Source organism: Seriola dumerili, unplaced genomic scaffold, assembly GCF_002260705.1.
Source record: "Seriola dumerili isolate Sdu_G_001 unplaced genomic scaffold, Sdu_1.0 BDQW01002177.1, whole genome shotgun sequence".
Taxonomy (NCBI): domain Eukaryota; kingdom Metazoa; phylum Chordata; class Actinopteri; order Carangiformes; family Carangidae; genus Seriola; species Seriola dumerili.
Window position 1 is genome coordinate 91,548 of NW_019176432.1, and position 17,349 is coordinate 108,896.

Here is a 17,349-nt window from a genome sequence, read left to right on the forward strand (position 1 = left end):
AACAGGGTGGGTGAGGAGAAGAGAGACAGCGCCCCCTGCTGGAGGAGACAGTGATGGACAGAAAAAGAAGAAGAAAAAAGAAAAGACATCAGCCTGGTTTTATCAGGACTGACGAGTGTCTGGATAGAAAACGGTGAGAACGACAGGACAGGATGGAGGGATGGAGAGAAAAGAAGACTGGTCTCGAGCAGGAACTTATCAAATTAAAAGCATGACAGAAAGAAAGTAAGAAAGTGAAGAACTTTACCGTCATCACTTCACTCAGCTCTGGAGAGGGAGGAGAGGTGTGAAACTCTGCTGCCCTCTGCTGGTGAACACACAAACACACACATATATATATATATATGTATATATATACATATACATATATAATATATATAACAGTTAAAATTTACAAATCACAAACTAATTGCTAATTAATGAATTTGCCAAATATTTGAAATAAATAAAGATGAAAGTCAGGAACTGATCTAATTCATCTAATTTAATACATTAATCTTATTTGTTAATTGAGCTTTTATAGTGAAGGCGTTTTAGATCCCCCCCCCCTTTCAAAATAAGAGCTCTCTGGTGTGTTTTCAGAGGTGAACAGTTAAAAATATTTTCTGTGACTTGTAGTTTTACAGTGTTGAAAAGTTCAACACCTGAAACTAACGGTTCTAGGCTTCGATAGGGAGAACAGTCCTGTCCGCCCTCCGTAGGGCCCTTCATAGGGCCCTTCTGCAGAGTTCCTCCAACTTCTCAGATGTCAGACACTCAGGGGGCTCATGTTGCTTCCTCCTCCTCCTCCTCCTCCTCCTCCTCCTCCTCCTCCTCTTCGGAAACGGGATGTGATGTAAATACACAGCAGCTTTTTTTGTTCCTCTCTCTGGAGTGAGCACGGCTCCTTCTCCAAACTCTGCGGAGGGAAAAGTGGAAGAAAAGGACGGAAAAGAGGAGAAATAAGGAGCTCGGAGACTCATCAGAGACACGGGGAGCGTTAGTTTTCTCCATCATGATCCTCTGAACTCCTCCGTCCGTGTGTCTGTCTGTCTGTCCCCGACAACAACCTCACGACCTGCCGGGACTGGGACTCCGAGAAAAAACGGATCGAACCGGAGGGAAGCTCGCTGCTGTTGTGGATCCGGAGGGAACCTGCGGACAGGTAAACAGCTGACAGTCCGCGTGAGTGTGTGTGTGTGTGTGTGTGTGTGGACCGGGTGGAGGAGGAAGGTGAAGCCGGGGGGGGGGGGGGGGGGGGGGGGGGGGGGGGGGGGGGGGGGGGGGGGGTTGAGGGCATGACAGCAGAGCTGGGGTCAGTGGTGGAGCTGCACGCTGAGGCCTAGACATGACAACAGCAGAACTCTACTGCTGATTAAATAACGAAGCATCAAATCTAAAGTCACAGAAAAGAAATGAGCTGCCAAACTTTCTGGTCTGTGAGAATATTATCGAATTATTATGATATTAAAGGATAAAGACACATTAAAAGACAGAAAATAAACATCCTGTATGTCTCTGTCAACAGTGACGATATGTAACTATAAGGAGATATATCATTATCACATACACACATCCTCTGGATACAAGCTTATAACATATATGAAATACCCAGAGTAAAATTATATATATGTACATATCTTAATAATATCTATATGATGATTTTTATATGGTAAAACAATATATATATATATAATTGATATATGCAGCATATAATATAGAAATTGTATTTCCTTAAAAATATGATTAATTTCTCATTAATTTTAAACATGTCTTCACATTGTGGGAAACTGTATTGTAACATGCTGTATTGTATTGTTTGGGATGGATGTATATTTATGTAACATACAGTATGTCTACAATATAAACATACATATTGTACATAAACATACATGTTATTATGGGCCAGACATACAGTATGTGTCAATATATGAACATTTCCAATAGGTTTTATATATTATCATTTCTACATAATTTCATATGTGGAAATTCAATATATGTACATATGTTGCATTTGTGTATTTTATTATTTAATATTTATTGTTAGGATTTTAAAGTTACAACATAGAACAGGATTAATAGCAATTAAATTCATGTGCATCAGTATAAAATAACATAAGACTAAACTTTATTAATCCCAAATGATGATGATGTGTGATCGACACAGGATTCTGTTTTCTCCTTCGACAAAAGCGACAAATTTAAAATGTGTGTGTGTGTGTGTGTGTGTGTGTGTGTGTGTGTGTGTGTGTGTGTGTGTGTGTGTGTGTGTGAGAGATACATTAAGAGTCATAGTTGGCTTGTTTTCATGCTCAGTTTCCTGGGTGAATCCTCCTCTCTCTCTTCTTCTTCCTCTTTTTTCTTCTTCTTCTTCTTCTTCTCTTTCTTCAGGGCAGTGAGGTCTCATGTGGTCACTGTCCCTTTCTTCTTCTCTTGTCTATGAGACGTGGTTTGAGGAGGAGCCGCAGCACGGTGTGTTATACTGAAGAGAGTTTCTGATCGTTCTTTAGAGACCAAATCAATAATCTGATCATTAATCAATAGAAGAAGAGTGTTATTACGACCAGGACAGTTCACGTGTGTTGCACTGAAGATGATGTCACCATAGCTTCATATGTCGTCGCCATAGCAACAACGGCACGTTGAGGGGGAACTATCTGCGGTGGGAAAGAAGAACCTGGAATCAGTTGAGTCGGCGCCATGTGATGGTAAAACTTTAACAGTGTTGATGCTGAAGTTATTTCCCATATTGATCAGTCAGTATCGATCAGTATTGATTAATAGCTTCAATCCCACATGTCAGATATTCTCTGGTGAGAGGATCAGGTCAGGACACTGAGAGTCTTTGGGTTTCAGACGGTTTCTTTCACATTTGAAGACGTCGCCGTGCATTGTGGGAAATTGTGAGGCTGTATTTCACCACTGTCTGACATTTTCTGATAACTGAACAATCAATAACAAATACTGAAACATCAAAGGGATGTTTGTGACGTCAGCTGTCTGTGATGGAGTCACTGATGTTTGTGACATGAAGCAATAGAAACTGATTTACTGTCGAACCAACTGATTTCACAACAACAGCAGCAGCTCAGTGTTTGGCTTGGACTGTGAGAGCTGTGTGTGTGTGTGTGTGTGTGTGTGTGTGTGCGTGCGTGCAGCTCCAGGACCTGATGTTCAGGACATCAGTACAAGTCTTGGATTATATTTGTCCGGTCGTGTGACTGAGAGAAAAACCAGCATGAAACCAGGTCCAGGTTTCTGTTTCTGCACAAGCTCACATAATGTCTGCTGAGGAAGAAGAAGAAGAAGAAGAAGAAGAAGAAGAAGAAGAAGAAGAAGAAGAAGAAGAAGAAGACAATTTCACCTCTGCCTGTTTGTCTCAGAGCATCAAACCTCTGATGAGCTTTTTCCTCGTGTTTGTTTCCTGAGCAGCTCTGACTGATTTTGTTGAAGTTAAAGCTCTGAAACTTTCTCTCTAAACACAAAAAGCGTTTTTCTCTCAAATTTTCTTCACAAATGTGTTTAAATCCGTGTCAGTGTCCAGATCATCCCTCCACCTGACAGGTGTGGCACGTCCAGGTGTTGATTACACTGCATGGTAACTGCACAGGTGAGCCTCAGGCTGCTCACAATCGCTGGGCCGAACCGAACCGAAATGAGACAGTCTGGTCCTGCTGTTCCCGCCTTTACCATTGTGTCGGAAAGTGTGGCTCCTGTCGCCTAGCAACCTTGACAACATTTTACTTTTTTCACAGGCCCTTGGTTTTAACGGTTAGCTGTTGAACTTCTACATTTAACAGTGAAATCCTCAGGCTCTCTGTCTGTGTTCTTTGCTGCCATAATTATTTTCATTACCGGCTCGCAATGAATCTTGGGATATGTTGGACTACGAAGGATCCACCTGTTGAAAAGAAGGACACATTTAAAGGAGCCTTTGAAATGAGACAGCCTGGTCACTGTGACACAATCGGTCTTCAAACGCAGCCTCTGAATTGGGACAGAGCTAATAAAAGGCCCTTTTAAAATGTGCAGTTTTATTTTGAAAATATAATTTATTAGGTGCTGAACTGTGAGACTTGTGCTACAGATGTGCATCTGTTTTTTGGGGGGGTTAGTATCTGGTGTGACCATGTGCCTCATGTGGTGCGACACAGTTGGTCAGGTGGTTGATTGTGGCTCCTCGTCAGTGACTCTGTGAAGTTTCTGGATGTTGACAGGAAGTGCATCACACTGTCACACACATAGATCCAGATCATCTAGAACCTGCTCAGTGGCTCACATGTCTGGTGCAAGAACTGGGATGGTGTAAACTTTCAGTGATTGTGTCTGTCATGCTGCAACATGGCGGCAGATGAATGACACGACACTGGGCCTCAGGATCTGTGGGTGAGTTGTAGATCTTTTATTTCAAATCATGGAAAATGGGAGTAAAAACAAAAGTGTAGTTTGTTCTCCACATTAAAACTGACTCTGAGGACTGAACGTCTGTCGTCAGGAATCTCAGCAGGAGTGAGTGCTCTCTTTCCAATAAAACATCATTTGTCCCGTCCCAGTATCTCCAGCATTAGATCCAGATCTCCTCTAAACGGCATCCAGCTCCACCTGGATGCCGTTCAGTGACGAGTGTGTGAGGCTGTGTTCATGTTCCAGTGAAGTCCTGCAGTTTAGATAAAGGTTTAACCTCAGGTCATCAAGTTTAAAGTCTCTGACCCGCTCGTCAAGCTGTGATCTGAGCGACGATGCTCCCATGATGCATCAGTCTATAAACCACTTCAGCTGCACTGTAAAACACATTCAGAATGTGTGTGTGTGTGTGTGTGTGTGTGTGTGTGGAATTTCCATGTGCAGCAGCTCATTAAACCATTAAGAAACCACACTGAGGCTGATGAAGCAGAGGAAGAGCAGAGAACACAACTGCTGCTGAGGAGGATGATGGTGATAATGATGATGATGATGATGATGATGGTGATGATGATGATGATGATGATGGTGATGATGATGATAATGGTGATGATGATGATAGTGATGATGATGATGGTGATGATGATGGTGATGATGATGCTAGTGATGATGGTGATGATGATGGTGATGATGGTGGTGATGATAGTGATGATGGTGATGATGGTGATGATGATGGTGATGATGAAGGTGATGATGGTGATGAGGATGATGATGATGGTGATGGTGATGGTGATGATGATGGTGGTGATGATAGTGATGATGATGATGAAGGGGATGATGATGGTGATGATGAAGGTGATGATGGTGATGAGGATGATGATGATGGTGATGGTGATGGTGATGATGATGATGATGATGATAGTGATGATGATGATGGTGATGATGAAGGTGATGATGATGATGATGATGATGGTGATGATGATGGTGATGATGAAGGTGATGATGATGATGATGATAGTGATGATGATGATGGTGATGATGAAGGTGATGATGATGATGATAGTGATGATGGTGATGGTGATGATGATGGTGATGATGATGGTGATGATGAAGGTGATGATGATGATGATGATGATGATGATGATGATGATATAGAAACATACATAAATGTCACATGACTTAGATACTTCCTGGGTGAAGTCACTGCGAGGACAACTCGCTCTGACACCTGTGTCCCGACAGGTGGATCCTTCGTGGGCCAACACATCCCAAGATATGCGAGCCAGAAATGAAAATAAAGTACCAGTTCAAACTCATTTGAACAGCTAACGGTACAACTGTTAAAATCAAGGGCCTTAAAACCTCAAGTTTATGTGAAAAGAAGTTATGTGTTGTTATGGTTGCTAGGCGACAGGAGATGCACTTTGTGACGCCACAGTTAGGGCGGGAACAGCTGGTGACGCAAAGCGAAAATCCTCCGTAGACCAGACTGTCTCATTTCAGTTTTAACTCTGTGGACCGCGTCCTCTGAAGGATGCAGCCCCTGAATTAGGACACAGCTTGTATCTCTTTTTCAAAGGTCAAAGGTCAGAGGTCAGCTCCATGGCGTCAGTGCTTTTAGAAAATGTCTGTGCTGCCATATTTAGATTCATTCATTGTTACATCTGAGACTGTTGCTGAATGTCATCAGTTTGGTTCATCATCAGTTTCTGAACTCATCAAATCCTACTTCAAACTCTGGTGATGTCATCGTGAAGAAGCGAGGGATCATGGGAGTTGTTGTCTTCACGTCTTTGGTCTTGGTTCCTCCAGTGTCTGTGGTTCAGGAGGTTTTTACCTGAGGCTCAGGTCGGATCTTTTTCATTTTAAATGCAATTTATGAAGAAATTTCCCTCCTGTCCGAGCTTGTCATGTTGTGAGTACATCTGCAATGCACCATGGGAGATGAGTGTAATCCATGTGCTGCATCAGTCTGGTGGATTTCTGCTCAGTAAACACATCTCAGTCAGGCTGGTGTGTGTCGGCCCTCTAACTGACCAGCTGTACACCACCTCTCACCCAGTGCATGCTGGGATGTGGTTCATGGATCGACAGACTCTCAAACCGCAACTCAGTCATGTTCGTTCAAAGTCGTAACAGCCTCCCCCACCTCCCACTGACAGAGCTGTGATCCCCTGCATACCTGTGTGTGTGTGTGTGTGTGTGTGTGTGTGTGTGTGTGTGGGTGTGTGTACTGTAAGTATGCAGTTGTACGCATGTGCACAAATCTGGAGGGTGGTATGGATATACACTCTGAGTGTTTAAATACCTGCAGGTGTGTGCAGGCATGCCCCTGCTCAGTGTGTGTGTGTGTGTGTGTGTGTGTGTGTGTGTGTGTGAGTTTTGAGTGACATGTTTGACGTCAGAGTTGTTTCTGGAAAGACTCAAAGTCTGAAATCCAGAAGAGAAACAACAAATCTTCTAAAAACAAAATGTGAATGAAATAAATATAAAATCAGAAACATTCAACAGTTTGATTTAATCATGTGTCTCATTACAACAAGAGGCGTTCAATAAAACTGGAATTATATTTGGAAAACAGAATCCGGGTCAGACTCTCTGTGAATCATGAGCCTGGTCTGAATTGTCCCTCATTCAGGTCTTCAGGTGTGTTTGATTCCCATCTTCTCGGCTGCAGTGTCGTCCGTCCCTTCAAAGCTCTACATGTTAAATCAAGTGCTCCTCACATTCTTCAGATGCCAGCAGCTCCGGTTCAGACCTGGTAACTGTCACCTGCTCCAAGGTTTAAACTCTCACTGTTAACTGTGAACGTCCACCTTAAAACTGTGAACGTCCACCTTAAAAATGTGAACGTCCATCTTAAAAAGGTATAAGTCCACCTTAAAACTGTGAATAACCACCTTAAAACCTTAAAACTGTGAATGTCCACCTTAAACTTGTAAACATCCACCTTAAAACTGTGAACGTCCACCTTAAAACTGTGAACGTCTACCTTAAAACTGTGAACGTCCACCTTAAAACTGTGAACGTCTACCTTAAAAATGTATAAGTCCACCTTAAAACTGTGAATAACCACCTTAACACCTTAAAACCTTAAAATTCTAAACATCCACCTTAAAACTGTGAACGTCAACCTTTTAAACTATGATAGTCCACCTTAAAACTGTGAACGTCAACCTTTTAAACTATGATAGTCCACCTTAAAACTGTGAATATCCTCCTTAAAACTGAAGGTCCACCTTAAAACTGTGAACTTCAACCTTTTAAAACTATGAAAGTCCACACCAAAACTGTGTATATCCACCTTAAAAGTGAAGGTCCACCTTAACCCTGCAGCTGGTCCAGAGTGAGTTTACACGTCGTGTTGGAGCCTCTTCACACTGAGGAGGCGTTATGTAACATCTTGTGTTGCTGTTGTCGTGACCTACAAACCTCCAGAACACCACACTGTTGCTACGAACACAAACGGCTGCGAAACATGTCGACAGTGAACGCTCCTCTGACGAGTGTCACATGTCGCTTTGACGAGTTACTAATGAGCAACAATGTTCCTAATGTTTCCTCTGTAGTTTCCTGTTGATGAGCAGCTGTGTCCTCACAGGCGGCCGGACACAAGTGTGTGTGTGTGTGTCTGTTTGTGTCTGTGTGTGTGTGTGTGTGTGTCTGTTTGTGTCTGTGTCTGTGTGTGTGTGTGTCTGTGTGTGTGTGTGTGTGTGTGTGTGTGTGTGTGTGTGTGTGTGTGTGTGTGTGTGTGTGTGTGTGTGTGTGTGAGTGTATGTGTGTCATTGTTTATTGTGTTGCATAATCAGACAGACGCTGCTGCAGCTCCAGAGGCTGAAAACAGCAGCTTCACTAAACACAGGCTTTGCACTGCTGTGTGTGTGTGTGTGTGTGNGTGTGTGTGTGTGTGTGTTTGTGTGTTTGTGTGTGTGTGTGTTTGTGTGTGTGTGTGTGTGTGTTTGTGTGTGTGTGTGTGTGTGTGTGTGTGTGTGTGTGTGTGTGTGTGTGTGTGTGTGTGTGTGTGTGTGTGTGTGAGTGTATGTGTGTCATTGTTTATTGTGTTGCATAATCAGACAGACGCTGCTGCAGCTCCAGAGGCTGAAAACAGCAGCTTCACTAAACACAGGCTTTGCACTGCTGTGTGTGTGTGTGTGTGTGTGTGTGTGTGTGTGTGTGTGTGTCTGTGTGTGTGTGTGTGTGTGTGTGTGTGTGTGTGTACTAAACTAAAATTAGACTAAAGTTTTAAAAGGGTTAGGATTAGAGACAGGAATAGGGCGGCGCGGTGGGGCAGTGATTTGTCTCCTCACAGCGAGAAGGTTCTGGATTTGAACGTGCGGTTCCTGTGGAGCACGTTCTCCTCCTGGGTGAGTTTCCTCCCACAGTCCAAACACATGCAGGTGAACTGGTGACGCTAAACCACCTGCTGTTAGTCTCTGTCAGGACACTCTCATGTAGTACTCTGTGTACACAGGACACTCTCGTGTAGTACTCTGTGTACACAGGACACTCTCATGTAGTACTCTGTGTACACAGTATACGCTACTACTTTGGTGTGGTACATAGATTTCAACAGGGTGGTGTCGATCTGATTGTCGCTCACCTATCCACCTTTAAACCTTAAAACAATGAACGTCCACCTTAAAACAGTGAACATTCACTGTCTCAAGGTAGAAATTCACAGTTTTAAGGTGGACTTTCACCATTTTAAGGTGGACGTTCACCGTTTAAAGGTAGACGTTCACAGTTTTAAGGTGGACGGTCACAGTTTTAAGGTGGACGGTCACATTTTTAAGGTGGACAGTCACAGTTTTAAGGTGGACCTTCACAGTTAACAGTGTGTTCACAGCTTTAAGAAAGCTAACAGAACCACAGTCTTTAGATTCTCAGGTCAAACGGCAGCAACGCACCATCAGTGGTTCAGACTCATCTACCTGAACACAGTGTGCTCGCTTGTTTCTGATTGGCCAACACAGTGTGTTGGTGGATCTTCATCCACGTTTGAAGTCAAACTTTCTTCTTCTATTCTTTTCTATTCTATTGTCTCGACCGTCTCTGTTTTGTTCTCAGTGAACTCTGTCTCATTCACCCCCCAACCAGAGCGAGAGAGAGAGAGCGAGAGACATGTAGATGCCTGTGTGTGTCAGTGAGAGAGAGAGAGAGAGAGAGAGAGAGAGAGAGAGAGAGACTTGGAGAAAGGCATGTGGATTCCTGTGTGTTTGCTTGAGCGAGAGACATAGACACAGACAGGGAGAGAGAGAGAGCTCTGGGTTGCGTTGAATGTTTGGAATGTTGAGGCTTTTGGCTCCGGTTTGTTCTGATGTGGGAGGGAGGACAGAGGGGGGAGGAGGGGGGGGGGCTGAAAAGGAGGATAGAGGGAGGGACGAGGGAGGAGATAAGGAGAGAGGAAGGGAGAAGGAGATTTAAAAAAAAAAGGAGAGGAAGGAAAGATGGAGGAGAAGCTGCAGCTGCAGATTCATCTCTTTGTTCTTCTTCTGTTTCTGTTTCTCTGTGAATCGAATGTTTTTAATGCTGCACAACACTGAAGAACCAGAAGCTGCAGTTCCTCTAACGACCACCAGAGTCTGGCTCCAACAGTGAGTCAGTCCCCATAGACTCCCATGTTAAAATGTCCAACTTTACAGCAGAAATAAACATGTTTACAGCCTGGTACAGAAACTGTTTTAGTCTCTAGAGCTAATTTCCTCCTTCATGACACCTGTTTATATAACTCACCTGTTTACATTTTATTAAGGATTAACGCTATGGAGGATTGAGGGCGTGGCCTCTTTGAGTGACAGCTGCTCGGTATCTAACTGCTAGCTGTGTGCTAAGTGTCACTTCTGCTAATTTGAATCACTGAACGTTGCTGCATTTTGGAGGATAGTTCATGCAAGTATCAGACAAATAATAATCTATGAACCTTACTTTAATTATATGTTAGCACTAATTAGCAGGTATCAGTGTCTGTATTCACTGTTCTTGGCTTGTTAGCTCACCTTGTTAACTAGCTAATTAATCAGCAAATGAATTAGCCTTGGGTTAGCCTTTTAGCCAGATGCCTGGACAACCAGCTGTGCTAATGATGCTAACGGGAACATATCCTCGCCACAAACCGCCATGCACCGAAGTCTCAGCTCCACACATGCCCCTCCCTCCTTTGGATTAGCTGGGAGTTAAGGGGCGGAGTCAGACACTGCCAAGATGGCAACGGCGAAACAGTTCACTCTGAGCTTCAGAAGCCTGTGGGTGACGTCAAAGACAACAGACACGTGTAAGAGTGTTTCAGGGAGGCAGTAGGACACTCACACATGGACATTCAGGACAGATTCGAACTGAAACAACTAGTCGATTAATCGATTACTCCGATCGTCGATAGACAGAGAGTTGATCTGCAGGTTTATAAGTAACTTATGAAACAGTTTCCAGCTTCTTCATCGTGAGAATTTCCTGCTTTGCTTTGAGAGAAACGACACTAAATTGAAAATCTTTTGACTCTTTTCCAGATTCTGCCTCAGGATCTGGAAATTATCACGAGCTTTTTTCACTATTTCTTACATTTTATATCAGAACACTTCATCTACAGACAGACACACCTGGACAGTGACGTGGTTTCTGTTAAATCTTTGACCGTCACCGGCCGGTCATTAAAGACACTGACCGACAACCTGTAGTTTTGTTGAGACGATGTAAAAACAGAAATCTGTGTCATCTGGGGTTTTAACCTCAGACACAATAAACAACAGGAAAGAGTGAAAAACGAAGCTGAACTTTTCCTGTTGATCTGTTTCAGACTTTAGATCAAGTGGTTTAAAAAGACTTCTTCTGTCTCTGGGTCTCATTCTTCTTCTCTTGATCGTTTTCACTGTCTGTCTCTCACTCCATGTTTTTTCCCCTCTCTCTCTCTCTCTCTCTCTCTCTCTCTCTCTCTCTCTCTCTCTCTCTCTCCCTCTCTGGTCATGTGATTTTGCTGTAGAGATGAGCAACAGTGCAGGAATCTGAGCTGCAGCCAACACATTACACACAGCTCTCCCTCCCCCTCCCCCTCCCTCTCTCTCCCTCCCTCCCCGAGTCGTTGCCAGAGAAGAAGAAGTGAGGCTGCTCTCTGGTTCCCGCTCGGCTCCGGTGAATGAACTCACTTCCTCAACCGAGCAGATGGACGTCAGAGACAGAGACGGGTGAACTCCTCAGTGTTTGTGTGCAGGTGTTGCAGCCTCGGTCTTCTCTGTGACTGATCCGGGGTCAGCCGGTCACAGGCTGATCAGATGCACTGGTTTCTAAGTGGAGGTCAGGTTCAGAAACACTGAGCCGGACCGTCCCACACACAGAGGTCAGAGTTCGTCTCTGTGAAAGATGCAGCATCTCAGGACTAAAACACTGATGTGTCGGAGTGTTTTCTCCAACGTCTTCCTCGTGTCGACCAATCGGAGCACAGTGTTGTGCGATCACATCTCTACGTCACGCAGACCGACGAACCATCCGATTGGTCGTCAAGTCTGGAGGAACCATTCTGATGATGAATGTCCCAGTCAGACTCTTATCAATTCATTGAAATATTATCAATATTGCCAAGTTCAACATCCAAATCTCGGGAGCTGCAGTTTTTAGATAAAAGTCAAATGTGTCAGAAACACACCGTCGCTATAGAGACGGCCTTTAGATGATATTCTCCAGATGTTTGTTTGGTGCAGACCACAGAGAAAACCACATCATCGTTTTCATATTTAAAAAAACATCTGGACTCGTATCACAATAGGATTTTATTTTAATAACGTTCAGCTCTGCGATCAATAAGTGAATCCGATCACTAGTTCAGGATCAGGAGCTTCAAGTGTTCGGATCTGCTGCTGCGGCTCGCCAGCGCTAATCAGGTCTCAAACAGGAAGTGATGTCACAGCTGTTTGTCCTCACTTCAGTTTGATTAAATGTTGAATGAATTGAATGTTTCACTTCAGCTCTGTGTCACTCTGTTCTTCCCTTCCGTCCATTGTTCTCCTCTCCCCCTTTTCTCTCCCCCTCCTCCCTCCCCCTCCTCCCTTTGTGTTTTCTCATCCTTTTTCTTCATGTTTTCTAGTATCACTTCTCAGGCCCACCACTCGCTCTCCCTCTCTCTCTCTCTCTCCTCTCCCTCTCTCACCGTCCGCTATGTCCGTTCACTTTAAAAGAACTAACAGAGCAGAGAAAATCTAGAGCGCAGTGAAAAGACCACTGTAGTGTGTGTGTGTGTGTGTGTGTGTGTGTGTTGTGTGTGTGTGTGGGTGTGTTGTGTGTGGTGTGTGGTGTGTGTTGTGTGTGTTCAGTGTTCAGTGTTGCAATATAACCTCAGTGAAGTGGGCTGTCTGTTTTGGTCCAGTATTTATAAATGTCTCACTTCCAACGGCAACAACCATTGTGAAATCTCACACACACACCACACAACACACACACACCACACAACACACACACACACACACACACACACATAGTAAATTAAGGTAGGAAGTAATTCAGACGACTTCAGGTCTGGGATCAGTGTTTGTAAAAAGTTCATCAGTGAGCTTTCAGTTGTTTCTGGTCGCAGTCTCCGCCCATCTCTGTGACGTCGCTCACGCTGTACTCTGTCCACCCTCACCTTCATGTGAAACCTGCAGGAAGAAGCTCGTTTACATTAAAAACAACTGTTTTCAAAAACAGAGCCTGTGTGTGTGTGTGTGTGTGTGTGTGTGTGTGTGTGTGTCGTGTGTGATGTGTGGTGTGTGTGTGTGTGTGTGTGTGTGTGTGTGTTGGTTTCTCCACAGAACTCATGGTTGGTTCTTTCCATCTAATGAAGCAATAAACAAGTTTTTACTGTATCAGTGGAAAGGATTGTTCAAACTTCCTCTTTCCTGCAGGGTCATAATGACAGGAAGTGACATCATCTTCACATCTCTCTCTCTCTCCTCAAGAGATGTCGTGTTGTGTTGGGTGATCGGCGGACCATCATGCACCTCTTCCTGCTGCGATCTCAGCCACAAGCACCTATCTCCGGACAGATCGACCCCGGTACACACACACACACACCACACACACACACAACACACCACCTTCTAAACTGATCTAAATTTAACTCTATAAGTATTTGGAAAAGTGAAGAACTGTGTGTGTGTGTGTGTGTGTGTGTGTGTTTTAAACAGGCACATTGGTCGCTATGTTGGGCATGGAGAATGGATCGATCACAAATGATGACATCAACAGGCTCAGCCAATGGTACGAGACCACGGGACCACATACGCCAGGTCAGTGACATCATCGTATCACATCAATTAAACATTTCTCTATTGATATGATTGATTTCTTTCTCATTGTTGCTGGTAAAGATCTTAATAAAGTTGACATAAAACAATAGATAATAATATTATTAAATTATAATAATGTATATATATTATAAACACATACATAATAAATCATCTTTTATTCTCTCTGTGCCCTCGACTGTTGTAATGCACTTTATGCGAGGCGTTTTAACGGGGGGGGGGAGGGGGGGGGCTGGTTGCTCCGGGAACGGTTCTGGTGACTGAAGGTTAGAGACTGTGGATCGACAGGAAACAGCTTTACGTCTTTATCAGACTCCTCCTACAACCTCTGTTCTGGAAAAGCTTCATGAATGTTTGAAAATGTTGTGTTGAAACAGACATCTGTATTATTTTCCCCCAAAAACAACGTCCTTCTGTTTTATGATGCATTGTTTTTCTCTTTTTCTTTTCTGTAAATCACCAGGTGACCTCGTTAAGATAGTGCTATGTTAATAAGTTTATTTTAATTATTTCCTTAATTATCTGTAGTTTATTATCAAGTATATTAATGATGCGAAACATCTAGATCAAGATCATTTTAAAAATGAACTCAACAAATTAAACCTCGACAGCTTGTCAAGTGTTGATGCTGGTTTAATGTTAATTATATTATATTATATTATATGTAATTATATTATATTATATTATATTATATTATATTATATTATTTATATTCACTCACGACATCTAAAAACGTCACGTGAGTGAAGTTACAGATTTCATGACTTGGAACATGTAGAGAACAATCAGAGTTGTACTTAAGACTTTAAAATGATAAATGTTGAACATCTATATTGACTGGTGTGTGTGTGTGTGTGTGTTGTGTTGTGTGTGTGTGTGTGGGTGGTTGTGGTGTTTGGTGTGTTGTGTGTGTAATGGTGTCCTGTGTTGTGTGTGTCGTGTCTGTGTGTCTGTGTGTGTGTCTGTGTGTGTGTGTGTCTGTGTGTGTGTGTGTGTGTGTGTGGGTGTAGTGTCTGTGTGTCTGTGTGTGTGTGTGTGTGTCTGTGTGTGTGCCTGTTGTCTGTGTGTCTGTGTGTGTGTGTGTGTGTCTGTGTGGTGTGTGGTGTGTGTCTGTGTGTGTGTGTGTGTTGTGGTTGTGTGTGTGTGGTGTGTGTGTGTGTGTGTGTGTGCAGCGCTGAACCGTGAGGAGGGGGAGGCGCCTGGTGGTCTGAGGGACAGCAGGAGCCTTCGGACAGGTCAGTACCTGCCAGGTGTGTGTTCGTGTCCTGTCACCTGCTCCGTCAGGAGGCGTCGGGGTTAATCAGGAGGAACGTGATCCTGCTTCAGTCAGTGTAACAGGAGCGTTCACTAGGCGGGCTGACCTGTGCTGCTAAATAAGTTTATATTTAAAACACTGCAACAGGATGTAAGAGGGGGAGGAGCTGGTTGAAGGTCATTTTCTCTCAATCGGAAAAAAATCCTCAATCAGTCTGATTAGAAAAGTTTTCACTGACTGTGGATTCTTCAATCATCGCATCTTCATTTATTTTTAAATTTAACTTTGATCATGTCAGTGTTCTCTCTTTATTCAAACATAAACATTCAAACAAAGGGACTGCCAAAGTTAAAGCCTCAGTGTTTCTGTCCACAATTTTAATTTTTAATCACTTTATTTACTCATTTAATCAGGAATCACATTGAACCAAGATCTCAATGAACACGTGAGACCGAGAACAGAAGAGAAAAATCAAAATAACAACAGAGAATCAGAGATTTAAAATCTCACATCAGATGTGAATTCAACCATAAACAAGTAAACTGTGTCTATAATATGATACTGGAAGTTACATCGTCAGTAAGAAGTTTTTTGAATTTGGGTTTGCCGTCCAACCAAGATTAAGTATTTACTGCAGGACATTTACAGTCAGACAATTTAATCTCTTGTTAGTTTGGTATAAAAGCACTTGAAGGTGTCGGCCAGAGTGTCAACCTGCAACAAAAAAAAGACGCTTTCGTTAATACACAAGAAGAAATGTTGAATTAAAAATGGAGAAACTGAAATCATAGACGTGAAGTGAAAATGTAAAAAGTAATGATCATTTAAGCAATGAAAGTGAAACCTGGTCCTGGTTCCTGGTGTGTCACATGATTGACAGACCAGCTTCTGATTGGTGTGTTTCTCAGGTGGACCTGGGCCGCCTCACCTTCCCGACGGTGTCGGTGACTTCAGGGACGATAGCCAGAAACTCCGGGAACGAGTTCGCCCGAGCGTCCTCACTAACAGCAGGGACGGGCTGCCTGTGGAAGCCCTGTGAGGATCGGCAGGGAAATCACAGTGAGTGACCCTGACGCCTCACCACAGAGGGGCAAGGACCAGCTGGTGGGGGGGGGGGCAAGGAAAAGTGGTCTGATAGCAGGAAGAATGGAAGAAAACTGCAAGAGGAAACGTGAATGGAGCGATAAGAAAGAAAAGAATGAGAAGAAAGAAGGAAGGGAAAAAGAAAATGTATGCTTATTTTCTTCTGAGCTGCTTCTGGTCATTCACACTCATATCACAGGAAATGACATTTACACAGGAGCTTCCTGTTTAGTCTTCCAAGCTGCCAACGGCACGGCCGTTAGGACACAGTTTAACAGTGGGTCATGTTTTTTATCTGACTGAAAACTGTTTCCTCCAGGGAAGCTCCCTCAGAATAACTTTACCCAGAACATTTTGTTATTCTAAGACATGAATTCATTTATGTTAGAGCAACATATTGCTCGGTCCAATTCAGGAGACGCAGTTTAGGCGAAATACGATAACTATGTGAGTCTAATGTATTTTAATAAATATGAAGTCAATACTAAAAGCAGGATTTGTTTTCCTACGTTTCTTTTTTTTCAATCTGTATAAACAGCCCCCGAAAGGAGGGAGTTTTTTTTGTCTTCGGCGGGATAAATAAAGAAATGAATTATAGATAATTGTTTAATGAAATTTTTTTGAAAAATTTTTTGTTTATTAAAATTTTATATATTTTTTATTGCACAATTTTTTTTTTTTTATAAAAATGTTTTTTCTGTGTTTTTAATAAATAAGAATAAAATATAAATAAATTCACCAAAATATTTTTATGAAAAAAAAAAAAAATTTTACCAAAAAAATTTCAAAAACATGTTTTTTCGAAGAAATGTTGGTGGCATATGTATATAAATATGTAACTAATATTGTACTAATATTCTCTGTTTTTGTAGAGAACTTGCTTCTACCAAGTTTGTTGTTTTTTTTGTCTTCAGTAAAACCCTCGCTCGGGGAAGGGTGTTTATGTAGATAATAAATTATCAGGCAAAAGAACAAATTCACTTGTCAGGGTCGGACTGGCTGAACTCCAGTTGGGGGAAAGCTTTTTCATCACTTTAAAATGAGACCTGACGTCTGACCCGTTGCTCAGAAGGCCTGTCGTTTGTTTCTCACACTGTTGTTTGTCACCAGGTGATGGAGGGCAACAAAAAAGCCTACCCTCCGTCATCAACGACCTTCACTACCGCCCATCATTCTACGCGCTACGTCTCGTCTGATCCCTCGTCAACAAGCTGTTGACCATCCGTCGCATGAGAGTGGAGCTGTACGGTCTCGTCCATGGACGGTAATACACATCCGCACACACACACACACAACTACACAGCAACACTCTGACACTAGAGATGTTGAGTCAGTAGATATAGAGTTGTTTACTCGTCCTCT

The 17,349-nt window shown here is 42.9% G+C and overlaps 1 protein-coding gene across 2 annotated transcripts in view; it reads left to right on the plus strand.

Moving 5' to 3' along the window:
* Positions 1–846: 846 nt before the first annotated feature.
* LOC111239235 (discoidin domain-containing receptor 2-like) overlaps positions 847–17,349 on the plus strand; it is a 35,106-nt gene continuing 18,603 nt past the window's right edge. Inside the window, exon 1 of one of the 2 annotated variants that reach the window (XM_022769072.1) lies at positions 847–1,144. The gene's annotated coding sequence lies outside the window, so the exon portion shown is untranslated. Of the gene's footprint in view, positions 1,145–8,657; positions 8,745–17,349 lie in introns of those variants that run through there. The other variant, XM_022769073.1, reaches the window with a different exon arrangement.